The 25,005-nt window shown below is 40.3% G+C and overlaps 2 long non-coding RNA genes across 2 annotated transcripts; one reads left to right on the top strand and one right to left on the bottom strand.

Moving 5' to 3' along the window:
* Positions 1 to 3,313: 3,313 nt before the first annotated feature.
* Positions 3,314 to 15,361, bottom strand: LOC103475449 (uncharacterized). Its single transcript, XR_535332.3, has 3 exons — positions 15,228 to 15,361; positions 15,088 to 15,144; positions 3,314 to 3,468 (listed from the first exon to the last, which is right to left on the bottom strand). It is a non-coding gene; the product is annotated as an uncharacterized LOC103475449 (long non-coding RNA).
* Positions 15,362 to 15,439: 78 nt separating this feature from the next.
* On the top strand, positions 15,440 to 19,568 carry LOC103475448 (uncharacterized). Its single transcript, XR_535331.3, has 3 exons — positions 15,440 to 15,550; positions 15,772 to 15,896; positions 19,281 to 19,568. It is a non-coding gene; the product is annotated as an uncharacterized LOC103475448 (long non-coding RNA).
* The last annotated feature ends 5,437 nt before the right edge of the window (positions 19,569 to 25,005 follow it).

Below are 25,005 nucleotides of genomic sequence, written 5' to 3'. Positions count from 1 at the left end.
TATATTTTATGTACCTTCGTTGACAACAACTCCCTTGGTCTCCCATCACGTCTGGATATTTTCTCGAGAATTGGAGTTTGGGGCGTTCTGGTCACAGGTCAGGTGTTTATTTCCTTTTCATTTTCTCATATGCATGTTAACAACCTAAAGTAATTTGGGAATGGGAACTATCCCCCCCGATAACGGACCTGTTAAAAGAAACAGTAAATTTCACATGTGTTTTGACGTGTTACAATTCGAGTCAGAAAATCATGAACGTCGCATCAACTCTCAGCTTTAATGCCTTACAGTGGTTCCTTTATGAAGGGGGAGTAATTCCTAAACAATTCATGTCATTCCAAAAGCAAGAATGTTGTGGGCACATCTGAGCTTATAGATTTTCCTTCATCCAACCTGACTAATATTTGAATAAATGCCTCTTAGCAAGTTGTTCTTCAAATACACATTTTTTGTTGCCATGAGCAAACCTCTGGCAAAACTCTGGCAAAACTCTGGGTGGATATTTGACCACTCCTTTGGGAAGAAACAGTTAAGTCCAAGGGTTTGGGGTTGGATATTCAAGAAACTTGACTATCCAAAACCAGTTTGATAGTCCTGTTTATGAGCTCTGTTGGAACATCCAACTATGTTCAAGTTTTGTTCATTTTAGCCAAATTCTTACCATCGTATTAAACGAAATCAGTTGGGATGTTTGGAAACAACCTGGGAACCACAAGGTCTACAGGCAATTATTGAGAACAAGTTACTGGAATTTCAGTGTCTTTGTTCACAATGAAGTCAGTCTGACATCAACATGGACTGAGAGGATTCTAAGGAAGGAGGCATTCCTGGAAAAGTAACACCTTTAACTCCAAGTTGAATGTGCGACTGTTGACATGGATGATCCAAAGGCCTTCTGGAGAAAGTTTATGGTCAGAGAGACAAAGATGAAGCTTTATGACAAAAACTACTGTATGTTTGGAGAGGTTAAAGTGATTCTTTTATGCTACTGGCTTGTTTCACTGTCCCATGCAGTGACATTATGCCTAAAATCAAGGCCTCTAGCCAAACAACTTAAATGAACCCCAACATTTATGCCAACAATCTCGAAGTATTCCAGAACATTGCTGATGGCATGTATGTTTTTCTTTTTTTGCTAAATGTTAGGAAACACTTAACTAAACATTAGCAAGTAAGAGGATATGTATAATTCAAACTGTACAGTGTTAGACCTGTGTGTGTGTGTGTGTTTCCTCTACTTATTATGACATTAACAACTATAATTAATGTATTTGTTACTTATATGTTCTCACAAGTAGTCTTCAATCAAAGTAAAGGAAGTAAGATAAATAAAAGAGAACTGTGTCATTTGTATGTTTACAGAATATCTCATAAAAACTGATTTTAGAGCTGAATTCAAAAGATAAAACTATATGAACAAATTCAAACCTTGACTTCGTATTCTCTTCAAAATATTTAACAGTTATAAATACATTTTTGATTAAGTCCTTGAGTAAGCGAAGCGTACAGACATCGCTCTGAGTGTGTGTGTGTGTAATCTTCCCGTTTCTGACTGTTGAAGCACGATGATTAAGAACCAGCTTTCAGTGCGAGAAGGTATCATAATCAAACATGGTGTTGCAACCTTTTAATCTCCAGCAGCAGTTGACTAACATCCCATCTCCCAAAATGACAGATGATTGGTCGGCCCCTGTGGAGCCCGGTGACATTATGGTAATTGTCATTACCGGGGCTGGGGTGCTTGCGTGACCGACGCCATTAGAGAAAGTGCAATTACAGTGGGCTTTTGGTGACCTTGCTGACGAGTGGAGGTCAGGGCTTCTCATTAGAGTGTGGTGGAAGGCAGCCCAGTGTCTCCTCTGTGCCAATCAATAAGAGCGTAGCTTGGTCGCTGCTAATCATAGCTTTGACGCAGCCTCACGCCCTGGCCACCGCCACCCGCCCCCAACTCCATACCCAACCTTTCTGTGTCCCACCATTTATCAGATTTTCCACCAAAGCTAAGATGGGATAAAGCAGTTAAAACAAATACAATGTACTTATATCATTTTAGATATATACATGATGTAGAAATAATAAGGTTAACAGGAGCAGATTCTACTTCTAATAAACGTATGGGTGGGACGGAAAGCGCTCGCTCCAGGAAGCACATGAATGATGGCAAAAGGTGTATAAAGTTATTGACACAGCTTTACAGGAGAATGATGCAGGAGAGTGATAAAAGAGGGCTTTTCCAGGTGTGAATAAACAGAGGCAATGAATACATGTAGAGGCTTAACACACCAAAGCTCAGGTTTTGTGACCTTGCAGGGTCAGTTTAGGGACAGACCATCATTTTCTCAGACTTCTTTCCTTTAACCAGCACTTGCTTTTAAAACTTTCCCTCATCTATGCCTCAGTATCTTTTCTGACTTCTGCTAAACTATCTGTTTAGCTGTTTCAATGCAGATTTTGGTTATAGCAATTAGTAACAGTGAAGCATCAATTTTTGTCTTCCAAAAACATAGTTATGGATTCAGTTTTTTTAGTTTCTTGTTTTGGCAGGAACTGATCACACACAAAATATGATGCCTCGTGGCTAAGAAAATGATTCAGCTGCCCAAGAAGTAATAAACATCATAACAGAGCAAACACAATGTCAGTTTTACCCTTGTTAAATCACTTCTTAAGAACTTTTATTATTCTTTGTTTCAAATCAAAATGCGTTCACGTTTTGCTTTTTTCCCCTGCTTAAATTTAACACTAAAGAATAAAGTTGTAAATATTGCATTATTTACGACTTTTTCTTTTTAAATGCCAGGCCTGTGGCTCACAATAGTCACATTTATTTTCTTCTTCTGGACTAAAATTTGCAGTCGAATGGTGACTTTGGAAGTTTGGGTATGACTGAATGATACAATGGCCACCAAAGACATCAGCGCCAAAGTCTTTTTAGCAAGAAAACAAACCGTTTTGTGTTTACAGCAGCAGTTAGCAGCACTCTGGATTTCCAGACAACACATCATTTTCAATAGTGAAGGTTATGTTTAAAATCACCTTAATGCTTTGAAAAACAAGATTGATGTTTTCTCATTCCAAAGATGGTCGAAGTTTGTTCTTCAGTATCAGACCGGAAGATGCTTGTAGTTGCAGTTTTCATTGAAAAGCGAAAATTCTTCACAGTGACCTCTAATAAAAACCCTAAGAAAACTTAGAACAATACAACAGATTTTATCCAGGGCCTATGTTTGAACTTTTGCAGGGCAAATTAAGATCCCACAACGAACTGATGACACACAACTTCATCAGTTTTCCGTCTTGTTGTTGAAGACGCTGCATTATTAATATGCTGAGCCGAGGAACCGTTAGCGCTGCGGTGTGATGGAGGTGTGCTGCGCCATGAGCTCTGTCCACGGCGGTGTGAGGTATGCGGTATGGCTTGGGGGCAAGTAGTCAGGCAAACAGGCTGCGAGCCAGTTGTTGAGTTGTCTGCAGAGAAAGAGAGAGAGAGGGGAGGAGGGGTGGCTTGGCTGGAAAACTCTAGATCTGCCACAGCTCTTTTTCACCGTTTGCACTCCAGTGGTTTAGTCACCAGACCTGCCTATTAAATCAAGGACCTCCTTTGAATGAGAGTGACAATTATGCCCCGATGAGTTGCAACCCCCCCCGACCCCTCCACCCATTCTGCTCCACATCCTGTCCCTTTGCTTTTTTTTTTTTATAACATTCCCTACCTACTCCGTTTCATCCTGCTTCCACCAGTTTCTTCCTTTGCTCTGTGTGACTTGTTTTTTCAGGTCTCGGTCAAATGGGAAAACACCGTGTTGCATCTCTGGCCTTCTCTCAGTGTCTGTGCAGCTTCTCAGAAGAATAAAGAGACGAAGGTTTTCATTTGGCAGTGGCAACAATAATTGTGGCAGAGGTGTAAAACACGTATCCCATGACTATTATGACTTCATATGTCTTGTTTGCTGAGGTTCTGTCATTTGGATCAGGAGGGACAGGAGGAGCAGAGCTTTTAACTATGCTTGTGATGTGGCATGAGGGACAGAAGTGCCCTCCTGTCTGTCTGGCATATTAGAGCCGAATGAAATCTGTCAACAACTTCTGAATGGATCGTTTTTAGCACAGGTGTACATGAAATATTTGATTTGAAGTCTCATGATCGCTAGAGTTTAGCTAAAGGAAGGAATAATCTTTGAAGAGGTTGATAAGTCAAGTCAGTTTTGTTTGTATAAGAAATTTCAGCAAAACGGCAGCTTTACATGTTAAACACGTAAAACAATACCCAATTATGAAAAAAGCAACAAGCAACATTTGGCTGTCATCAAGAATTATCATCAAATTTAACAGGAACAATCAATGTTCCTGTTATTATTAATCAAAGGCAACTTTAAATAGGTGGGTTTTTGGCTTTATTTAACCGTTTCAGCAGTTTTGCAGTTTTCTGGAAGTTTGTTCCAGATTTAAGAACTGAATGCTGCTTCTCCATGTTTGGTTCTGACCCTGTGGTCGCAGAGAAAACTTGGACCAGAAGACCTGAGTGGTCTGGAAGGCTGATGTGACAACAAATCTTTGATGTTCACCGCCTGGCCAAAAGAAAAACTGCCACCTGAATTTAACTGCGCAAATAGGTCCAAACTTCTTATTGGATAGTTACTGCATGGAAAACTGTCTTTTTACAAGAACAAAAATCTAAAAAAAAAAAATCTAGGGAGATTGGAGAAACTGCAAAAGTTTGGTTTAAATCTAGGCGCTGTTGCTTTTTATTTTAGATCTTTTAGTTGACTTCATGTTGTCATCTTTTCAGGTTGTCAAAAATCTTGGGTTTAACTTGTGAAAATGAACTACAAATTATGATATGACAAGGGGGCAAAGACAAGTCTCCAAAGGTTTGTTTCATGTCAACTTGCTTGCTTTGAAAAGAGTGAAAATATTAACGATGATTTATTTAAGTGTCACGCTTTGAAATGTGTATGTTTTCTGGCTCCACAATATCAACCCAGTTCAAATGTTTAGTCACCAAGAAGAGCCACAAAAGTGAACAATGTGAGCAAGTAACATTCAAACTCTGTTCAGAAAAGATTAGACATTAGAACCCTCAGAATAATCCTTATGGATATGAAACACTGTCATGAACGTTTGGCTATATGGAGCTTAGTTTCACAGAGTAGAGTTTACCTGCGTAGGATGGGAGTGGTTTCAAATATCATCTTACTGCATATTTCAGTTGCAGGGAGTCTGACAGGCTCCACACTTGCAAGTGTAACCGTCGACTCTGGAAAATGTCGTTCACTTCAACTGGGTCTTTCTTGACCAGTATCAATATGTGAGCAACTTGAGTTTTTGAATATTCAACTCTTGAACCCCAAACACACAGAATTACTGTATGTGCTTCTTTCTCCAACCAAATGGCACTTTTAAACAGTAAAAAAAAAAAAAAGAAAAGTTAATTGAAAGAAAGCAATAAAAAGTCTCACCATAAGCCTCGAAGGAAGCATAGCAAATATGTGGAAGAAAGTGCTCAAGTCAGAAGAGACAAAATCTATTTTTCATCTTGCAAAAAATTCCTACTAACATCTTTCATCTCTCCCAAAAGGACTAATAGTTGTAATTGCATCAGTGGATCTGTAAGGTATTGACTCTGGGGACTGAATACAGATACACGACACTCATACGCACGAATTGTAATTATTTTTTTTAAATGTGTGAAAACCCTGCAACATTTTTAAGATAATTATTTCAAAACATGAAATTTGAAAAAAAAATCTAAATGACCTCTATATGACTAAGTCAACAAGTTTGTAAAGCTCAATTAATAATTAAATAATTGTGAGCACATCAAAGTAGCTGAATTTAGCAAATTTATACCCCTTAAATCAGCAAAAAAAAAGTCAGTAAAAATGTGTGTTTCAACTGAAATATGCAAGATTAATTTACTGTTTCGCCTTTCTGTTGTACTCAAGACAGGATCTAATAAGACAACTACTCGTCCCACTGAACGGTCGAACCACTTGGGCGACAACGGATGGATGAACAAACTGAGGGTTCAATGGCTGGACTAAGGCTGGATGGACTGAGGGATTGATGAATAAACGAACCAAGGGGTCAGTGGATAAATGGACTAATAGACAGACTGAGGGTCACTAGATGGACAGACAGAGATGACCACACTGAGGAATCGATAGGATAGGCAGATTGACTATGAGGGGTCATTGGATAGATGGACAGACAGGCAGATGGACTGAGGGGTCAGGACATGGACAGTTGGACAGATGGATGAACTTAGGGGTCAGTGGATGGACAGATGGATGGATGCTAATATTTATCTTAGAAGCACTGTGAAAGGAAAAAGGTATTAAAATACAACAGAGTTTTTCTTTTCTTTTACTTTGCACCTATCCAGACCTAAAAACAAATACTAGAATCAAATTCTACACCTCTTAAGACTTTCCAAGACTGCAACTATACGTGTCATGGCAGCATTGTTCCCCCACGTTTCAGGTGAAACAGTCCATAAGATTTTAAGGAGTACAGTGGACGAAGCCTTTCCATTTCATTTCATGTCAATGCCAAGCAGTGACAAGCAACAGATTTATTTAAAACACAGACGTTTCTTCTTACTGTTTTGCCCGTGTCTGCGTTGGGAATGAACTGAAGACTCTGGTGCAGGCACACAGCATTACAGAGCGAGCCGCACCCCTATACCTCCAGGCAATGCTCCAGCTCTGCACGCTGCTCATACGCCACGCTCTGCTTCCCTCTCTTGCTTGGCCCTTAACTCTCTGGTCAGCACTCCACCTAGCTCCAGTTCTTCTACTCTGCTTCCCAAATGCTTAATGACCTTCCCTCTACAGCATGAACAGCAGCTGCTACCTGTCTTTGGATTTTGGCACAAACAGTGTTGCAGAACCCAAATCTACTTTTACGAAGGCTTTATTTCGTCTTCCTCCGATTAAAACTTGAACAAAGCTTTTTTTCCAGGGGTCCCAATAACTATAACGCAGTGTCTCTTTTTCCCCCAATCACAAAGGTTCATGAAATTTTCTCATGAATATCATGAAGCAGGCACTCAAGAGGGGATACAGGGAGTACGTCACCAAGCCAAAAACAAATTCAACAAGGCAATCAGGCTTGAGAGTAAGGTTGCCAACAGTGACTCATTCTGCAGAAAAAGAGTGAAAAAGACTCCTTATTCTTTCTCTTCAACAGCCTTAGCCCCACTTATTGTCTCATGAAGCAGTAAATCCTATTTATTCAGCCTTTCTATGTTTTAGGTCATAGGTTATTGTACAGTACATATGCACATGATGAAATGTTGTCTCATTTAATTGTAAGAATACTTTAAAGTATGTGCTAAAAGTAAAAAAAAATAAAAAATTAAAAAAATAATTTAAGCCATGACGTATCATCCTACTAGAAGTGGAAATCCGCACACTGAGACAGAAATGGTTAACAACAATACTCAGGTTGGCTGTGGCATTTAAATAACACATAGTTGCTAATAAGGGGCTCAAAGTGTGATGGAAAAAATAACTCCACACCAACATACCAACACCAGCAGTCTAAACTATTGATTTAGTTGTTTTTTTACACTAAATTCTGCATACTGTAGTTGTAACAAGTGGTTATATGAGCTGCTGCTGCTTTTTTCTATCATTTGAACCAGTCTGACCATTCTTATCTGACCTCTGACATAAACAAAGCATTTTCCTCCACACAGCAACTGCATGTTGGCATTCCCTGTAAAGAGAAAATCCCAGTAGATCAGCAGTTTCTGAAATACTCAGACCGGCTCTTCTAGCACCAACCACTATGCCAGATTCAAAAGTCACTGAAATTCCTTTTCTTCTCCATTCTGATGCTCAGTTTGAACTTTAGCAAATTATCTTCATGTCTAGATGCCTGCAAGTAAACATATACCCAACTGATGCTGCTTGTGAGTTTGTTAGTCAGTATTGATATATGTAAACTTAAGATTGATTTTTAAAAGATTATAGTACTTAGAATAAGTTAACTACTCATGTATGACCTCAGTAATAGCCCTAAAAAAATCCACGTCTTAAGAAAGTATACCATTTGAGTCTTAAAAGAGTCAAACTCCCGCATTAGCTGGCTAGCTGTCATATCTAGGCTCTAATTCAATTTTGCAGGAGTTGTTTTTATTTTCACCCTCTCTAGTTTTGCCATCTATAGCCATACGGGGACAGTGGAGAAGAAGGGAAAGGAAATGGCCTGGTCTGAGTGGGTTCACCTTTCAGTGGGTGAGACAGATGCTTGTTTACTGGCCTCATTATGTCAGCAGCTGTCCTGAGCAGGTCACTCGGCGGTCCTCTGTCCACCTACTGAGACACATAAGTCCAGCACCTGCCAGGGGACACACTGTAAAGCCTTCCAGACATGAGAAGAGCTTGACAAGCTCTTATTTAAATTGCTGTCACTTGGCCTCTGTCCGCACAAGCATAATAGCAGCTTGAAACTAAATATACCCTGGAGTAATGGCCTCATGAAGTCATGTAAACGTGCAGAGAAATTAGTGTGTTAGACAATGCACACTAGAAGGATATTCACTTAAATAATAAAATAAAGAGCAGCTTGAACTACTGCTATGCTTAAAAGGCACATTCAGGTACGTCTGTTTGAAATCATGCAGTAAGGCTAGAGAGCAAATACTTTGAGTCCTGTTAGTTACAGGTTTTGAAGATAAACTGGAATTGACTCCAATCTGTATCAGTAAACCAAAGCAGGAAAGAGTTTGGATATTGGACACAAAACTCTGGTTGGTACATCTCCGGTCTTAATTGACATTTGAAACTCATCGGTGCAAAAAATATAGCATTAAGATACCCCCAGCAATTAGAGCTACACATGCAAGACCTGGCGTAGTACTTTAGAAAAAGTTCAAGTGTCACAATAACACTTCAGAACATTGAAGTACCCACTTGAGCACGCTAAGTGGCTTGTGATGGAGATAAGACAGGGATTATTTTCTCAAATTCACACTAACTTGACAGAATAAATGACGGTTTTACGTGATAAAAACTGACCTGGTTTTCTCAAAATTGAGAGCTTTCAATTGATACTCTAGAGAAAATCCACTTTCAATTGAAAGAATTTAGTTCCTCTCATCATGCAACTAGATACTTTAGATCTCTAAAAAAAATGTCTGACAAAGATAACCTGAGTGATTGCAAACCACATTGTTATATATTCAACCTAACCCTATGTGAAAACATAATTACCCCCTTGTTTAATCAGGAAATAACTATGATTACCTGCATTATTTGGTTCAGTTTCCATAGCCTGATTACTGCCTGACTCAAAAAAAAAAAAATCAAGAAATCACTTAAACAGAATCTGTTAACATGTAGTAGGCTTAAAAATCTCAAAAGCATCAGATCATTTCCTGATCTAAAAAAAATATAAAAGAGACGAGCAGCAAAGTGTATCTCATCATTTAATGTACATTAAATTATGTCTTTAACAGACACTTAATGCTTTGTGCATTAGTGTTTCTCAGAAGTATTGATGCTTCTGGACAGAAGAGGTCAAAAAGGGATGGATGCTCAGCCCACAGGAATTATCCTGAGTGGATCAAAAACCTCATCCAGGAGTTCAAAACAGAACCCGGAGCTTAATTTTAAAAAGACTGCATGCCTCACTTGCCTCAGTTAAAATCAATTAAAATTTTTCAACCAACCAGAAGAAAGAGACGGGAAAATGAGAAACTTTCCGGGAGAACAGGGAGAACTTTCTGTGAGAACGCCATGGCTAAACCAAATGAACAGAAAGGCCCATTACACATTTCCCCCAATGATGAAAGATTTGCATTCAGTTCCATCTGGTATACGACTAACAGCATTTCACAAAGAGAACATCACTTGGATGTTCTTGGGTGGCTTTGCTTGTTCAGGATCTGGACGACTTGCCTAACTGAAGGAACGATGAATTCTCCTTACCAAAAAAGAATCCAGCCAAAAGTTTATGATCTTAAGCATAAACACTCTTTGGTCATGCAGTAGGGCCATCTGGACGTGAATCCAGCACGGATGCTGTAGAATGACCTTAAAAAATAGGCAAAAAAGAGTGGGCCAAAGACTTATTATTGGTAGCCATAACAACCGCATGATGGCTGTTGTTGCCGTTAACGGTGAAACAACCAGGTGATAGTTTTGGCAGGAGCCATGTTGGCTTGGATTGACTTTAATAAATTAATTCATCATTTGATTTTTTTTTCCTGATAACCAGATTGTAAAATTTGACAATTTTAACATTTAAGTGTGACAAAGAAGCAGGAGCTTGGGACAAATGCATTTTCACAGCAGTGTTCATACATGCCTGTGCAGTTTAGAAAATGAGTAGTTTCTATTAAAACACAAGTTAGATGGTAAAACTTGTTTTGCTTATGTGTTGAAATAATATCTCACACTGCATCAATACATACTGAATCAATGTAACGTCACAAAAAAAAAAGTCTTGTTCTTGTCCACAAGACATTTTAAAGTCACGTCTTTGACCGTCCTGGCATCCATTAGCGTGTTGTTTTTCCTCTCTGCAGTCCCCACAGCTATAATCCCTTTTATTGAAATCCGTGTCACCTGCCACCTGCGCAGTCCAACACCCTAAAGCATTAGACGGCTGGCATAGTGATGGCCACTGCAGTAAGAGGAGACCGCGGAGACCTTCTTCTGCGTTTATTGACGGCCTTTTTTTAATCGATTCATATAAATGTTCTTTACGATGAAACTCTACCAGAAGGCCATAACATACACATGAAAGAGAAAGTAAGAAAATGTGAGATTTTTCTTTATATACTGCCCAGCTCAAGCGAATCGGGAAATCTCCCCACGTGTGTATTAGCATTTCATCCTCCAGCAACACCAGAGAGAGCCGTGTGTTTTAGGGAAACATGGAGACAGAGAGGGGACTCAAACCACGAGGGAAGAGGAAAAAGAAGACAGAGTGAACAAGAGAAAGGAAAGCCAGAGGGAGCAAGGAAGAAGGGAAGATGGAGCGAGAAGAACGTGAGGCAATTTTGCAAACCTGTGACACATTAATTATTAACAAACTCAGGGCTACATGCGTAAACTCTCCCCTCCTTGTTCATTCCCTCTCATCCTTCCTTCACGCTTGCCTCCTGCGGAAAATGGTCGCACTCGAGATGCGTACGGATACATGTCCGCACAGCGTTCGTGGAGGCAGCGTGTGACGCCCATAACATGAAGTGAAGCATGTCAAAGGGTTGGAGGAAGGTGTGAGGCAAGAGAGTCCACAAAGAGTGGGAGGACAGGAGGGGGGAAAAGAGGCAGTGAGGATTACAGGAAGCGGAGAAAGGTCTGGACCGGGCATGCAGCTGCAATATAAAGTAGAGGTAAAAGACGAAGAAAAGCTCCAAAGAAAGGGAAGGACATAAAATAAGAGATGAGGTCAGTGGGAGAGAGTCCGGTAGACGGCGAAATTTAAACAAAAGTGAAACAACCAAGAGTTTAGTTGCATTCTCGGAGAAAACAAGCAGGAAGCAGAATTCAACCAAACGCCTGCGAAAACTTACTGAACTCAATCCTGCAAGGAAAATCTCACTTGCATATCTTTGTTTGCTGCTAATCATTAATTTGTGGTCGGCCCGTTTGACTTTCAGCGTTGTCTAATCAATGGTCTGGGGTGTTGCAGTAGGACAGCACAAACACACCTCTGTGTGTGCACACCCGTTCTTGTCTGCATGCGAGTGTGTTGAAATGGTGCTGCTTGAACGGTCACTCTGCCCCTCAGGCAGTGATGTGTGTTTGGAAAGCAATGGATCCTCCCCCAGGAACGGAGGGAGGAGATGCGTGTGAATGTCGCTACACTACTTTGGCAGCTTTTTTTTTTTTGCTTCTCTTTCTCGTGGCTTTTGGGCGTCCGTGAGGGAACCAAAGCAGATACAGAATTTACAAAAACAAACGCCAGGCAGACAACTGAAATGATCCCAGACACCCAGCCAAAGAAGGACTCAAAAAGTTATAATTATTAATAATAATTCAACAGTTCTGAACTTTTTTTTATATCAAGTACAAGCTCAAAAAATATATATTTATCATTCTTTTGACATATGTAAAACAACAGGATGTGGATTTTCTATTTTTGTGTATCCATACATGTATAAAAAGAAAAACCACATTCTTATCCATTTTTGACATGCCTATCCTCAAAATTTCCAAGCTTGAAGTTGGAAAAATAAACAAACAGATACCTACAAGTCAGCTTTTTAAGGGTAAGAATCGCAGGTTTCTAACCAACCTTAACCTGAGAATCCAACATGGCTGCCTTTCATATAAAACTGTCAAAGAGTTCGAAAAGGATAACGTGACGTTCTGTGAAGTTATTATTGAGTAAACAAATCTTACAGAGTTTAGAAAGTAAAATGATCTATGAGCCTTTGATATATCAATTGGTCACGAATACGCCAGTATTATTTTCTAAACTATGAGAATTATAAACACAGGAACATATCTTCTTTGATGCTGCTGCATGACGCATGATTTCCACGCATGGAAATATCCGCAACTTAAGTAATTACCGCAATAAAAACAAAAGTTTGTTTGCGCTCATTATTTGTATTTGTTCAAATTTCCAAAGTACAGTAACAACCTCCTCTGACAAATATTCTGCTGCAGTGTTTGAAGTGCAGCATGCTGATAAACACAGATAAATATTAGCTTGTAGCGCTGATGGCATGTAGTCTGATTATTGAACATATTAGTTAGTAAAGGTCATTGGTTTTCAAGGAGAGAGTCAGATTTGAAATCATTCCCAGCTACAGTCTCTAGCTTCAGGGGTTTTGGACAAGCCAGTATTCGTCCATGACTCTCCGTTTTCCACTTCATCTCGGCTAATTTGTTTGCATTTATCTTGCGAATAACTCCAACTCCAAAGTTTCTTTTGTGTTCCGCTAATGGCAGCCCAAGAACCACCTGTGGTATTTGTACCACAGTTTGACAACCATGGTTAGAGTGTATTTATGAGCCAGTGGGGAGGCAACTTTGTGATGACAGTTAAGCCCATAAACGTGTTTTTGAAAGTCATTTTTTTTGCAATTTCACCGAACAAATTTTTTTTAAATATATATATATATATAAAACGAGCCAAATCCGTGCTGTTGAACCAGCAATATCATAGTTTTATTCCATGTGATCTTCTGCCTTATCAGACTGGAGGCTTACATTTCCCACAACATCAACATGAACATGAGGGGCTCAGTTCTAATACTGTAGGTTTAGGTGAGCCGCCTCGAGCCTTAAGCCTCAAGCAGAGAAGAGCAAGCCGAGAGTCCGGGTAAGCTCGAGTCTTTCCAACGCCTCTCCACAGGATTTTTTTTCCAACATTACTTTTATCCAAATTGTAATAACTCAACTGAATCAGGTTATAATAATTTTTATTGCAACTTCTGAAGCAGTAAAAACTTTTTTAAGGTGTGCAGTATCTCCCCTTAGGCCTGTCAATATACTTTGATGTACTGCTATTAGCACTACTAGCTAATATTTATGTGCGATGGAGCACTAACATTTTGCGTCATCCTGAACTATTTCCACACTGCTGTAAGGATGCTTTCTTCAGACTGAACAGAGAAGCAGATAGGAAGATGGACACAACAAAATAAAGGTACACCTGCATTTGAGGCATACAACTAGTGCCAAGATAGCTTAGATCCATTTAGTTCAAATCAGTTAATTTACTTTAACAAGTGTCATTTCAACACACTTTAGGAGATACATGCATAAGCAGAGCTACACTGTTCAACTCAATCATTTAAAAAGATTCAATTACTTTAATTTCAGCTCAACCCCCATCATAACAGAAAGTAATTAATGCCATCTTATTATGCAATTCAATCTATTTTAGGAAACTCAGCCCACTGCATTGAGTCACTTGTATCTCCTGAACGAACATCTGGCACCATTGAACAGTTCTCTGCAAGAATCCATGCGGCGACAGTGGAGAGGAAACTCTTTTTCAAATGGAAAAAACTCCAACAGAACCCAGTGCAGCAGTCATCTGCTGCTGAGTCTGTTTGAGAAGACAAAGACAACTCATGAAAGACACATTAGCACTGGTTAAGGAACGTCTTTCTGTGTTTAAGACAAAATTAGGAGTGAATTGTAGCATCAGATTTTTTTTTACTGGTTTGAACCAGGACAAACTCTGAGAACTGAAGTAAAATCCTTGGAAAGAAAAACAACATGTATATGGAGTCAGTGGCAGCAACAGTTTTGTCAGTGGCTTTTTTCAAATGAGAAAAAGGATTAATCACATGAAAATTTCAAATTAAAATGTAAGTTCTTTCCCCAGACAGCAAGTGGTGTACATTTCTTCCAGAGTACGAAGATCTATGTTTGTGGTCTTCTGCACGGATTTTATGACCATATGCAGAGCTGTTGCCATAACAAACCAGTATCCTATGAATGCGTCCAAAGAGGATCAGTGAACAGACACCAGCAGCTGTTGGGAATGTTTCAGTTTATGAGGCAATCTCAGTTGATATGTAATCTTCGTTGGGCCTTCTTGACCAGAGATTTGAGATGTTTGTGTGAATTTGGTGGGAGTTCCAAAGTGGATGGACAAAGCTACCATGAAGTATTCCAGTACATATCCTACCAGGTAGATAATGAGTACTGGTCCTAATGCAACTAATCCATGGCCCTACATATTGAGACTGTTAGTTTCAGACTGATTTGTGGCTTGATTTAGGTTGCAATAGCGTGTGACTGTTTACAAGTTGTTGTTTTTTTTCTTTTTTAAATGGGATGCCAGCCATGTATCCCTCCTGACAACTAGCATTTGCAAAGTTATTTTACTTTTGTATTTATTTTATAACCAGTCACACAAGGACCATGCACTTCAATGCTGTTGACCATTTAGTACAATTAAAGACAAAAAGTATTTGTTTAAAAAAAAGGTCTTTTCAGGGCAGTCATAGGTTCCTATACAAAATAAAAAATTGTATTTTCAATTATGAATATCACACACACACACACACACACACACACACGCACGCGCACGCACGCGCACGCACACACACACACACACACACACACACACACACACACACACACAAAGAATAAATAGACTTACTGGTCACGTGACACTCTCACAAGAAGCAGAACCAGGAATCCTTTCTTTTTATCTGCACTGGACAAATGTGATAATTTAATATAATTATTGAGCATAAATGATTAGTTTTTAGTCATTTAATTTTTAATTCTAGGACTTACGAGTAATTTTTAAATCTTTGACGTCACAAACGTCCCATGACTTCCGGCTTCCCTCGTCGGAGAGGCTGGCTCACAACAGTCGGCGTATTTTTTACTTCTTTTCTTTCTTTTTTTTTTATTGTAGTCACTCGGCATAACAGAGATGCGATTAGGAACAGGTGAGGTGAGGGATTACACGTCCTCGGATTTAATTTTAATAGTTCCAGCAAGGGACGGCAACGCCGGTGAAATGGTGGCGGCGATTGCTGCTATGAAACCGCCTGGAGGGAAACGGCCATCTTTACAAACGGGAAATGAACCAGTTTGAACAGCGGACCAATCAGGTGAGTTCAGCGGAAGACTGGGCGTGACCAGGGGCGTGTCTGAAAGTGTGACAGGACGGAGGACAGAGGGGGCCGAGGGAGAGAAGAACACAGTGCAGGCAGCTTTATTCAGCAAGGGTTGTCGCAAGCGTTCAGTAATAAAGATGGATTAAAGGCATTTGTTGTTAAAGAGTAACTTCAAATTAATATTCATCCATTTTATAACCCTTTTGTCCTTGCAGGGACACAGGAGGTACCCTGACAGAACCCACCGTATGCACAGGGGGACCATGCAAATTCAATGCAGAAAGACTCCAAACAGGACATTCTTGTTAAAATGCAGTAATGATACCAATTCTGCCACCAGGTAACCTTATTAAAATAACATTTGAAGTTCACATATAATATTGTTCTCTTCATTGAAAATGAAAGATTACACAATTTTACATTTGCTAAGTTGGAATCACCGGCTACACGCCACTGTCCTTGCTTTCTGTTTCTTTTTGATTAGCAGATTTTGCTGTAGTGGTATTAGCACCTACAAGAATGCAGACAGTATTTATTGCAATAACTTCTGAAAACATTTTATGGGTTGCTGCTTGGTTCACCTTGTTGCACTTTTGGCAGCTTAACAGACAATATGCTGATGTACTAACAAAAAAAAAAAGAGATACATCATCGAATGCACTCCTCTGCAACAGCTCACAGTGACTTCACAATGTGCGCGTTTACGCAACAATGCTACTCTAATTTGTGCAGCAGGGTGTGGAACATTTAAGTAATTCTGTGGAAAGACAAAATGCTTTGCTTCCTTTTGTGATGAACAATGGAACCCATTCTGTCACACTGGATCAATGCTGGCATCACGCTGGGAAATGGACATTTTCAGTCTTGGTTGTGCACACACATCTTCTCCTTGTTTCTCTCATTTTCTGCTGTCTGATATTTGAAATCTAAACTCTTCCCATGCACAGACAAACCAGTTGAATAAGCAGAATTTGAAGTTAGATTTGAATTATTGTAATACCATTAATTTATTAGCAAAAAGAAAATATAACCTGAATTTACCTTTTCTTCATGTAATGAATAGAGAAGAGCAGTGAGGAAGAGCCTTGAGTTATTAGCTGTGCTCCGTTCAACAGCACCGCACAAAGCGATTTTTGCCAATGGTTGCAGTAATGCCATGTTGACTTTTATGCATCACAGGTTTGGCTGGTAGCCATCTTGGTAAGGCCCTTTGCATGACCTCAGAGCTTCTCATTACACCTAAAAGGATGCAGAGATGCAGTTTAAAGGGTTGGTTGAAAAACACCAGCAAACAGGTGATTAAATCAATCAATCAAACTTTATTTCTACAGCACACCCGCCAACAACACCTTGCATTGACCAAATGCTTTACAAAATAAAACAAGTAAATGCAGTACTTTGCACATTAAAACTGAAACAGTGCCAAGTAAAAAGCTTGAAAATACAACCACATTAAAATAAAACATAAAAGTTCTAAAAGTCAAAAGCCTTTTCAAATAAATGACTTTAAGTTTGGCTTTGGACAAAAACAGATCATAGACGGGAAGACATTTCGAGGATGTTGATGTTGGGCCAGCCACAGAAACAAACCAGTCCCCTCATTGCTCACCCACAGAGCGAGGCACCTCCAGTAGATATTGACCGGCAGACCGTAAAGTTCTGCTGGGCTGGTGGGTTTTCAAAAGTTCAGATCTATGGGGTGATGCAAGGCCATTCAGTGCTTTAGAAACAAACAGCAGTGGTTTAAACTGTATCCTTAGCTGAACCGATTTAAACTGTATCCTTAGCTGAACTGAGAGCCAGTGCAGATATAAAAGGACAGCAGTGATAATGTTGATGTTTATGTGAGTTTGTCAATAAGGGAGCAGCAGAGTTTTTCCGCAAGGTGTATGCAGGAGATGGAGGACTGATTGATACAGACTCATAAAGCACTGCAATAATCAAGCGTACAGGTCGTTGTGGCTGAGGAATAGCTTTTTTTAGACTGAAAAAAGCTTGTTTTCAGAATCAACCTTTTTGTCAAGTTTTAAGCTACTGTCAAGTTTCGCCCCTAGATTTTTTTTCCAACCTGCTTGAAGACCAAGAACATCACATGACTTACCACTGAACAACATCCGTTCGGTTTAGGTGGAAAAAAAAACTATTTGAGAGAGCCATTCCTAATATCCTTTAGGCAGCTGTGAATAGAGTCCATAGAGTTCAGAATTTTGAGTGACTGGCAGATAATGGCTGCGTGTAAAGCGAGAAGAGCACAGGCCCCAGAATGGATCCCTGCGGCAAACCAAAGGTCACGAATAGGATTAGTTTTCCTCTTTATTGCAAATTAATATGAAGAGCATTGTACAAAATCATTTTTAATCGTCTTTTGTTAGACATGCAAGTCATTTGTTAACATGATCATGCATATTTGGCCATCCAGTCATACTGATCAATGTGATCAGTGTTTGCATTCACTTCTGTTTTGCTTTAAAATTGTGTTGAAATAGACACTGGTCATTTCTACACCTCCTCCAAGCTAATATCGCAAGCGTGTAAAAATCTGCCTATCCTCCACAATAGAACATGTTTTAAACTTGTATTTATTTTTGGCTTTACACATACATAAAATGGCATATTTTTTTCTTGGCAACTAAGTTTTACTTTTTGATTCAGCATATTCCATTTACAGTTGGACGCATGAAAAGTGATAACAGTCCAATCTTGTTGGTGTAGAAGTCATGTGCAGCCATATTTTCACTCTCTCTGTGTTCCTGCTCATATCACTGAAGTGAGTTTAAACAAAGCTGAATGGCACAACTTAATTAATAATCTAGAAATGAACTTTGCCACAAAAATTTACAAAACAGAAAAAACGTTTATTGAGCAGTCTAACTCCTCTTTTCCAGACGGGTACAACTTGTGTTTATTTTGTGGACTTTGTTAAAAAAAAAAAGTCTTCTTTGCATAATTTCAACAGAATAAAGACACTGAAATTACCATGGCATTCATAATACAAGTTAAATAAACTGCAGAAATTCGTTTTGATTACTTTAAGATGCTAGCATATTTAACAAAGATAATGTTAAGAAATCAATAGGAAACGTGTGGTGAACTGATAGGAACAGACATCCACACAAAAAAACACACATGCACAGACATTTTAGGTGCGATCCTCTAGCTGCTATTTAGGGGAAGGTGTAGAATTGTGGGTAGGAACAACAGGACAAATTCAGTTTGAAATGTTAGCAATCCAACACCTCATGAGAGTGTCGCTGATTTAAAGGAACAACTGTAACAAAAAGAAAGCCATGCACAGAAACAAAGAAGCACGAGTTCCAAAAGTAACGCAACTGGGTCTCCAGTAGGTTTAAAAATCAATCAGTTTACCACTGATTGATTTTGGTCCAGGATTTGGGATAAAATCAAGATAAAGGCACAAAAATTCGAATCAGATTTTAAACTTTTCATGCCAGATCCAACATAGAAGCTCATCTGAAATAAATGTGCTTGAGTTTAACTGTGTATTTAGGAAGTGGAACTGAACGTCGCAATCTGCTATCGGCAAGAAAGTGAATGGTCTTACTCCGAAATCGAACTGTACATTCATATCTTTGCACACACACAACATCTGTGGTTTCTCCAACAATGTTCAGGGTAACAAAAACTTTGCTTCCTTGGTCCGTCACACACAGATGACTTTAGTAGACACATTGTGCTTGGACACTGTCACTGTTCCTCTCTGCAGGCTCTGCCTCCGCATTGCTGGTCCCAGTGGACAAGATCTCTGAGGACATCTCATTCTGTCAGCTGGTGTGTCGGAAGAAGAGGGGGAAGAAGGAAGCACAGTTTGAAGTAGCCTCTGGATTTGAGCGTCGCTGCTGTAGCTGTTGCTTATCTGTGCAAATCCAAGACATATTGTTGCAGTTTTAGTGTTTTGTATTTGTGCAAAACAGTGTGTCTACCTCGACCACACATCAGTGACTGCAGCAGCAGCCAGCCCAGCTGCAGTGAACATGTGGACGGGTAAGAACGGTCTTTCTGGGCCTGATAGCCCATCTCACCATGGCAACACTTCCCCACTGTGCGTCCCTGCTGCTGCATTAGTTTTCTGCACACTGCGTGCAAACCAGGTCTGCAGCATCCCTTACACTTACTAAAGGGCGCACGCACAGCAACAAGCCCATCTTACCAAACTGATAAAGACTTATGATACAGTGACTCTGGTGTTAATGTGCTCTGAAATTAGAAAACAATTTGGAGTCAAGTATGATACAGAGGTAGTTATTATCTTAATAAGTTCATAAAATAAGTCTGTTAAGGGATTTAATTTGTCACATTTGTGTTATTAAAGTAAGAAAAATACAAAAGTCGGGTGTTGGCACACATGTCTGGTCCACAATCAGTCTGAAAGTGGTGATATTGTTAAAATACAGTTATCTGGTCAGATATTAATAACATACATCACCTTACAAAAGCACAGGAAGAGCGCAACATTTATTCATCCATTCATTGTTGTAATTTAAATTTGGTCCCACTATAAATAAAGCTTTTCTGTTACAGTGGTGGAGATCTGGAACAGAGTAGACAAGTTAGAGATGGAAGTTAAAAAAAAAATTGTAGGGTTCAAATCCCAGACATTGAATATATCATGAAATGTTTCTCATTCAATGAAAGAAGGTGCAGCAAGACTGAACATTTTGCTAAATGCTATGCATGCGAGAAAACTAATATTATACTTGAACTCTCCCTATTTTTGTGGTGAAACATGGTATTGAGTACATCATGCTGTGGGCATGCCTTTTCTTGAGCAGGAACAGAAAACTTGCTAATTGTTACAAAACACTTTGAAAAAGGATAAAGATCCCCTTCAAACAGAGCGACAAAACTGAAATGGTTTAGCTTAAAGCACCTTCACTTCTTAAGGTGGTCCAGAGTCCAGACATAGATCCTATTGAGAACGTGCGGCAAGACATTAATAAATTTGAAGTTGCCAGATGGTTTCCATCTAAGTGTGTGCAAAGTTAGAGGAGAAACACACCAAAAGAATAGCTGCTGTCAGAACATTACATTTTACAGCTGTATGGTGTCTAAATACAGATAATCCATTCATATTTCAACAGAAACACAAAACATAGCACCTGTTTGATTGTTGACAACTTTGTTAACCTTGGCGTTTATTGTGTGTTAATTATTTAGTTCTTTATATAACACACATCTTGGTTTTCTTCTTGAATTTAAACAAGATATTTATAGTTCTGTGGAAAAAAAGGGGGACACTTCACTTATATGTGTGAGCTTCTACTGTTTACAAAATACTAATATAATTTTATTATTGCAAATAATACATTTGAAGTATTGACAATTTGCACAAAACTTATTATAAAGTAGCCATTTGTGCCTTGTTGTTAGTATTTATCCTAAAAATCTATCTGCAAAAGGAAAACAAGCAAACTAACAAAAGAAAACAAATACACTGTAATATTAACATCAGTTTACAATGTTGTTGTCACATCAAAGACTCCTGGCGATCACAGGTAAAGAGCGATATATATTTTTATTACTTGTCTAGAAATGCATTTGCAGGGGGAAAAAAGTGGCATGACTTGCCTATTTTTAATCCCTGTTAAATGAAGCAGAGGCAGGAGTACATTAAGCAAAAATGTAAATAATTAAAACTAAATAGTGCTTGCCGTGACCTGAAGCTGAACTGGTGGTTGCTAAGGTCACAACATAAAGTACCACTGCCTCCGTGATATAAACGCTCCTCTGCTGCAAATCAGCTTGGCAAACAATTAATATAAGAGGGACAATTCAATTAGAAACATCAGAAAAAGTTAGATTGGAATTAAGTATTCAAATTAAAAGGTGAAGCTAGTACCTAATTTTGATGACACACAAGGTGATATATTTCCAAAAATGAATGCATTGTGTAAAACCAATAAAATAAAGATTGTATTGGAGAAATATTATTATTGAAAATTGTCTACATGCACTGTTCTGTAATCAATCTCAGAACTTGGTCTGGGCTCCTTTTGCATGAGTTTTTGGATCAGTGCAGCTTATCATGGAGGTGATCAGCCCTGTGGCTGTGCTGAGGTGTTCAGTAAAGTTGCTATATCACCTCATCTGCACTATTTAGCCAGGTGCCGGTGACAATACTCCACACGCCCTCTTTGCGGTGTAAGTCAGGCCAGTTTGCTGGCTAATCCAGCACAGTGATAGCATGATCATAAAACCAAGTATTTGTGCTTCTGGCAGTGCGGGCAGGAGCCAGGTCCTGCTGGAAAACGGTATCCACATCTCCAGAAAGCTCATCAGCAGAGGGAAGCATGGAGTGCTCTTAACTTTCCTGGCAAATAGCTGTGCTGACTTTTCACTTAATGAAACACAGTGGACCACCTCAAGCAGGTGACATGGCTCCCCAAACCCTCGCTGACTCTGGAAACTTCGCACTGGACTTAAAGCGCCGCTCTTCTTCCTGACTCTGGTGAATTGATTTTTAAATGAAATTGGTGTGAAAAAAGGACTTAGGAAAACTGAGTATTCATTTCCTTATATCATAAGTAAGATTCTGTTGATCCCAGAGTGGCTTGTTGCAAGGAGAGTGACAGCCTATGTATTGAAAGCGTCACCACACTCGTAACGTTACATGCTAGCTTTTGACTTTCTGACTGTAGCCACATATATAAATCTCTTTTAGTCCCTCAAAAGATAGACTTTGACTCGCTGTCCTCTCAAAGCTGCATTTACCTCTATTCAAGTTTTCCCTTCAGTCAACTCTCTGCTATAATGCTCAGATTTAGCAGTCTATAAACGGCCAGCGGTGACCTTTTATGGTTTACCCTCCTTGTGGAGGTGGACAGTGATCGTCTTCTGGACAACTGTCAAGTCAGCAATTTTCCCAAAGATTGTGAAGGTCATAATATGACATTTCTGTGTTAATTTCTTTGCTTTGGCCTGGAAAATCAAAATAATTTCAAAAAACGTATTAAACACTTAAAATTATGTCACAATATATGTCTGTAGTGAATTTACATGCAAGGTTTCTAAATGAAATTACTGAAATAGATTCCATGTTATGTTTTTATATTATTTTTGATCAATATTCACTTATAACCTTTGGTTCCCAATAGCCAAGTGTCCAGACCCTAAAGCAAAACTTCGAACACGGAGCTGGTTTTTACCAGGCTATTGTCATAGCAACACCTGTGAGCTGTTTAAGAAAATAAACTTCTGTTAATTTTCCAGTTTTTTTTCCCTCCTCAGATACTGCTCGAGATCTATCCTGTGTTTGCATCTTCCTACCTTAACATACAATCACAACAAGGATCTATCTTTCCTACTGACTCGATCGTGAAGTACGTGGCTCACCTGATTGGTTGGACATAAGTACTAGATCAGAGGTAAACATATACATACATGACCAAGTGCCAAGGTCCTCTTAAAGTAGATCAGATACACAGTGACGCTCTCTCACACAGACACACACACACACACTGAGCCCCTGGTTTGTCCCCCTGCCCATTTCCTCTGCAGCCTATGGTGTTTCCGCTGGGGTGAGGCAGTGCCAGCTCCCTCCCTCTGCTTCCCAGTGGGGTCCTGCCTCCCGGCATCTGTCAGGGCAGCTGTCTCTCCTCTCCACTCTGCACTGCGCCACGCTATGCCAGGCCTCTACACACCATCGTGAGCTACATGCGCACACTTTCATTAATATACAGGCAGACAAGATGGGGCACGTCTGCACAGATTTATCACAGGAGGTAAAATGGCTTGCGATAGAGGTTTTACCGATTTAGTGCACTGAATCACCCTAAAATCCAGAGGGGTTGGGGGGGGAACATCCAGCGACAGTGATATAGGCTTGTGCACCTATCTTGCTAATAAAGTTAAACTACGGAGAGAGAGCGGGACATCTTTATGATAGTTAAAATAATGTTGGAAAAACAAATTGTGATATTGCATCCAAACAGAAGTGGCAGTTCTGCTTGGAAATTTAAGCGTTGGCCCGTATTCTTGCACTGGTTAGTCATATGAATCGGACTGGGAAGAGACTTGAGACTTAACTGCCAAACAGGGGAGGAAGAAAAAAAAACAAAAAAAAAACGCAACCACGCTCCAAAGCAGAGATGAAAGAAGAGCGGCTATCTCAGCTCCAGGTGCGCCAGGAGCTTCGCGAGGTAAACATAAATGCAGGTGCTGAAAAATGATCCTTTTCCTGGTGAGGTCAGGTAGAGCAGGAGAGGAGTGTGCGCGTGCATTCGTGCGAGAGTGTGTGTGTGTGTGCGTCATGGCAAGGGGCAGGGGAGAGAGGTCAGGCCTGTTGCTGACACTGAAACCACAAGAATAATCTGAAAGTGGAGGAGGCGAGCGAACCAGAAAGGGTTAGTCACAAGAACTCATAAGACAGACAGACCTTTCTTTAGTCCTCAAGCATTTAACATGCACGCTGAGCACTCCCACAGGTAGCACGCACACGCACGCACGGTGCTGTTCACACACACAAGAACAGAACCAGGAACAGTGTGAAGACAGAAAGTGCTTCCACCCTGCCCCCTCCCCTCGAGGTAGAGAGGTCCATCCAACACAGATGTAGCCTTGATTAATTGGGCGCAACGCAGGGAAGTGGGTCTGGAAACTACCTGGCAATTTCCCTCAACCTCCACCTCACCCCTCCAGTCCAACTCCCTCCCAAAGCTACCCGCTCTGCACCTTAACCCACACCACCCCACCCCGTCCTCGAATTTGGATCACGTAAGTCAGCAGGTGGGCTGCTGGGCCGAGGATCTGCCGCGTGGCGTTGATATTCTGCCCGCGTCCAGCTCGCCGGGCGCCCTACATTGCAGGCGCTCCCTCTGGCAATGCTTGCATTGGCTCTGGGCTGAGTGCTGGAAACGGCGAGAGTCTGACAGACTCTGTGGGTGCACACACAGGTATACACACAAACCCACAGACGCACGGAGAATGGACCGCTCTCCACTTGCCAGGAGCAGAGCATAGAAAGAGGAAAAAAAGAGAGAGAATTGAAGGGGAAGAGATGGGAAAACAGAGGAGATGCAAGCAGAGGAAGGGATAGACATACTGTATTTACCTCACACTCTTTCAGTAAAGCATGTGGATTACCCAGTGAAGCACAGGGAGGCTTTTTAATGAAAGCACAGGAAGGGGGCAGCAGCTGGTGGCATGTGTTTGAGCCGGGAGGATAAGACCCCTCGTGCTGGGCTTGCCAGCTCTCTTCCTCTCCTGCTTTCCTCATCTCCTAGCGCTCCCTTCGTCCTACCAACACCGCCAATCTCCCTGTAGAGAATGAAGTCCTTTGTCTGCTCCACTACTGCCTGTCCTGGAGCTGTGGCTTGAGCCGCGGGGGCCTGCTGATCAGCCAGCCAGCACCAGAACCGGAGGAGAACAGAGCTGAGCCTGCCACGGCAGACCTACTCAGAGGGGTCTCTGGTCACCATTTGCGGGGAGACGAA

The sequence above is a fragment of the Poecilia reticulata genome, chromosome 14 (genome assembly GCF_904066995.2).
Source record: "Poecilia reticulata chromosome 14, P_reticulata-male-v2, whole genome shotgun sequence".
Lineage (NCBI taxonomy): Eukaryota > Metazoa > Chordata > Actinopteri > Cyprinodontiformes > Poeciliidae > Poecilia > Poecilia reticulata.
This window is presented reverse-complemented; position numbering and strand designations above follow the sequence as displayed.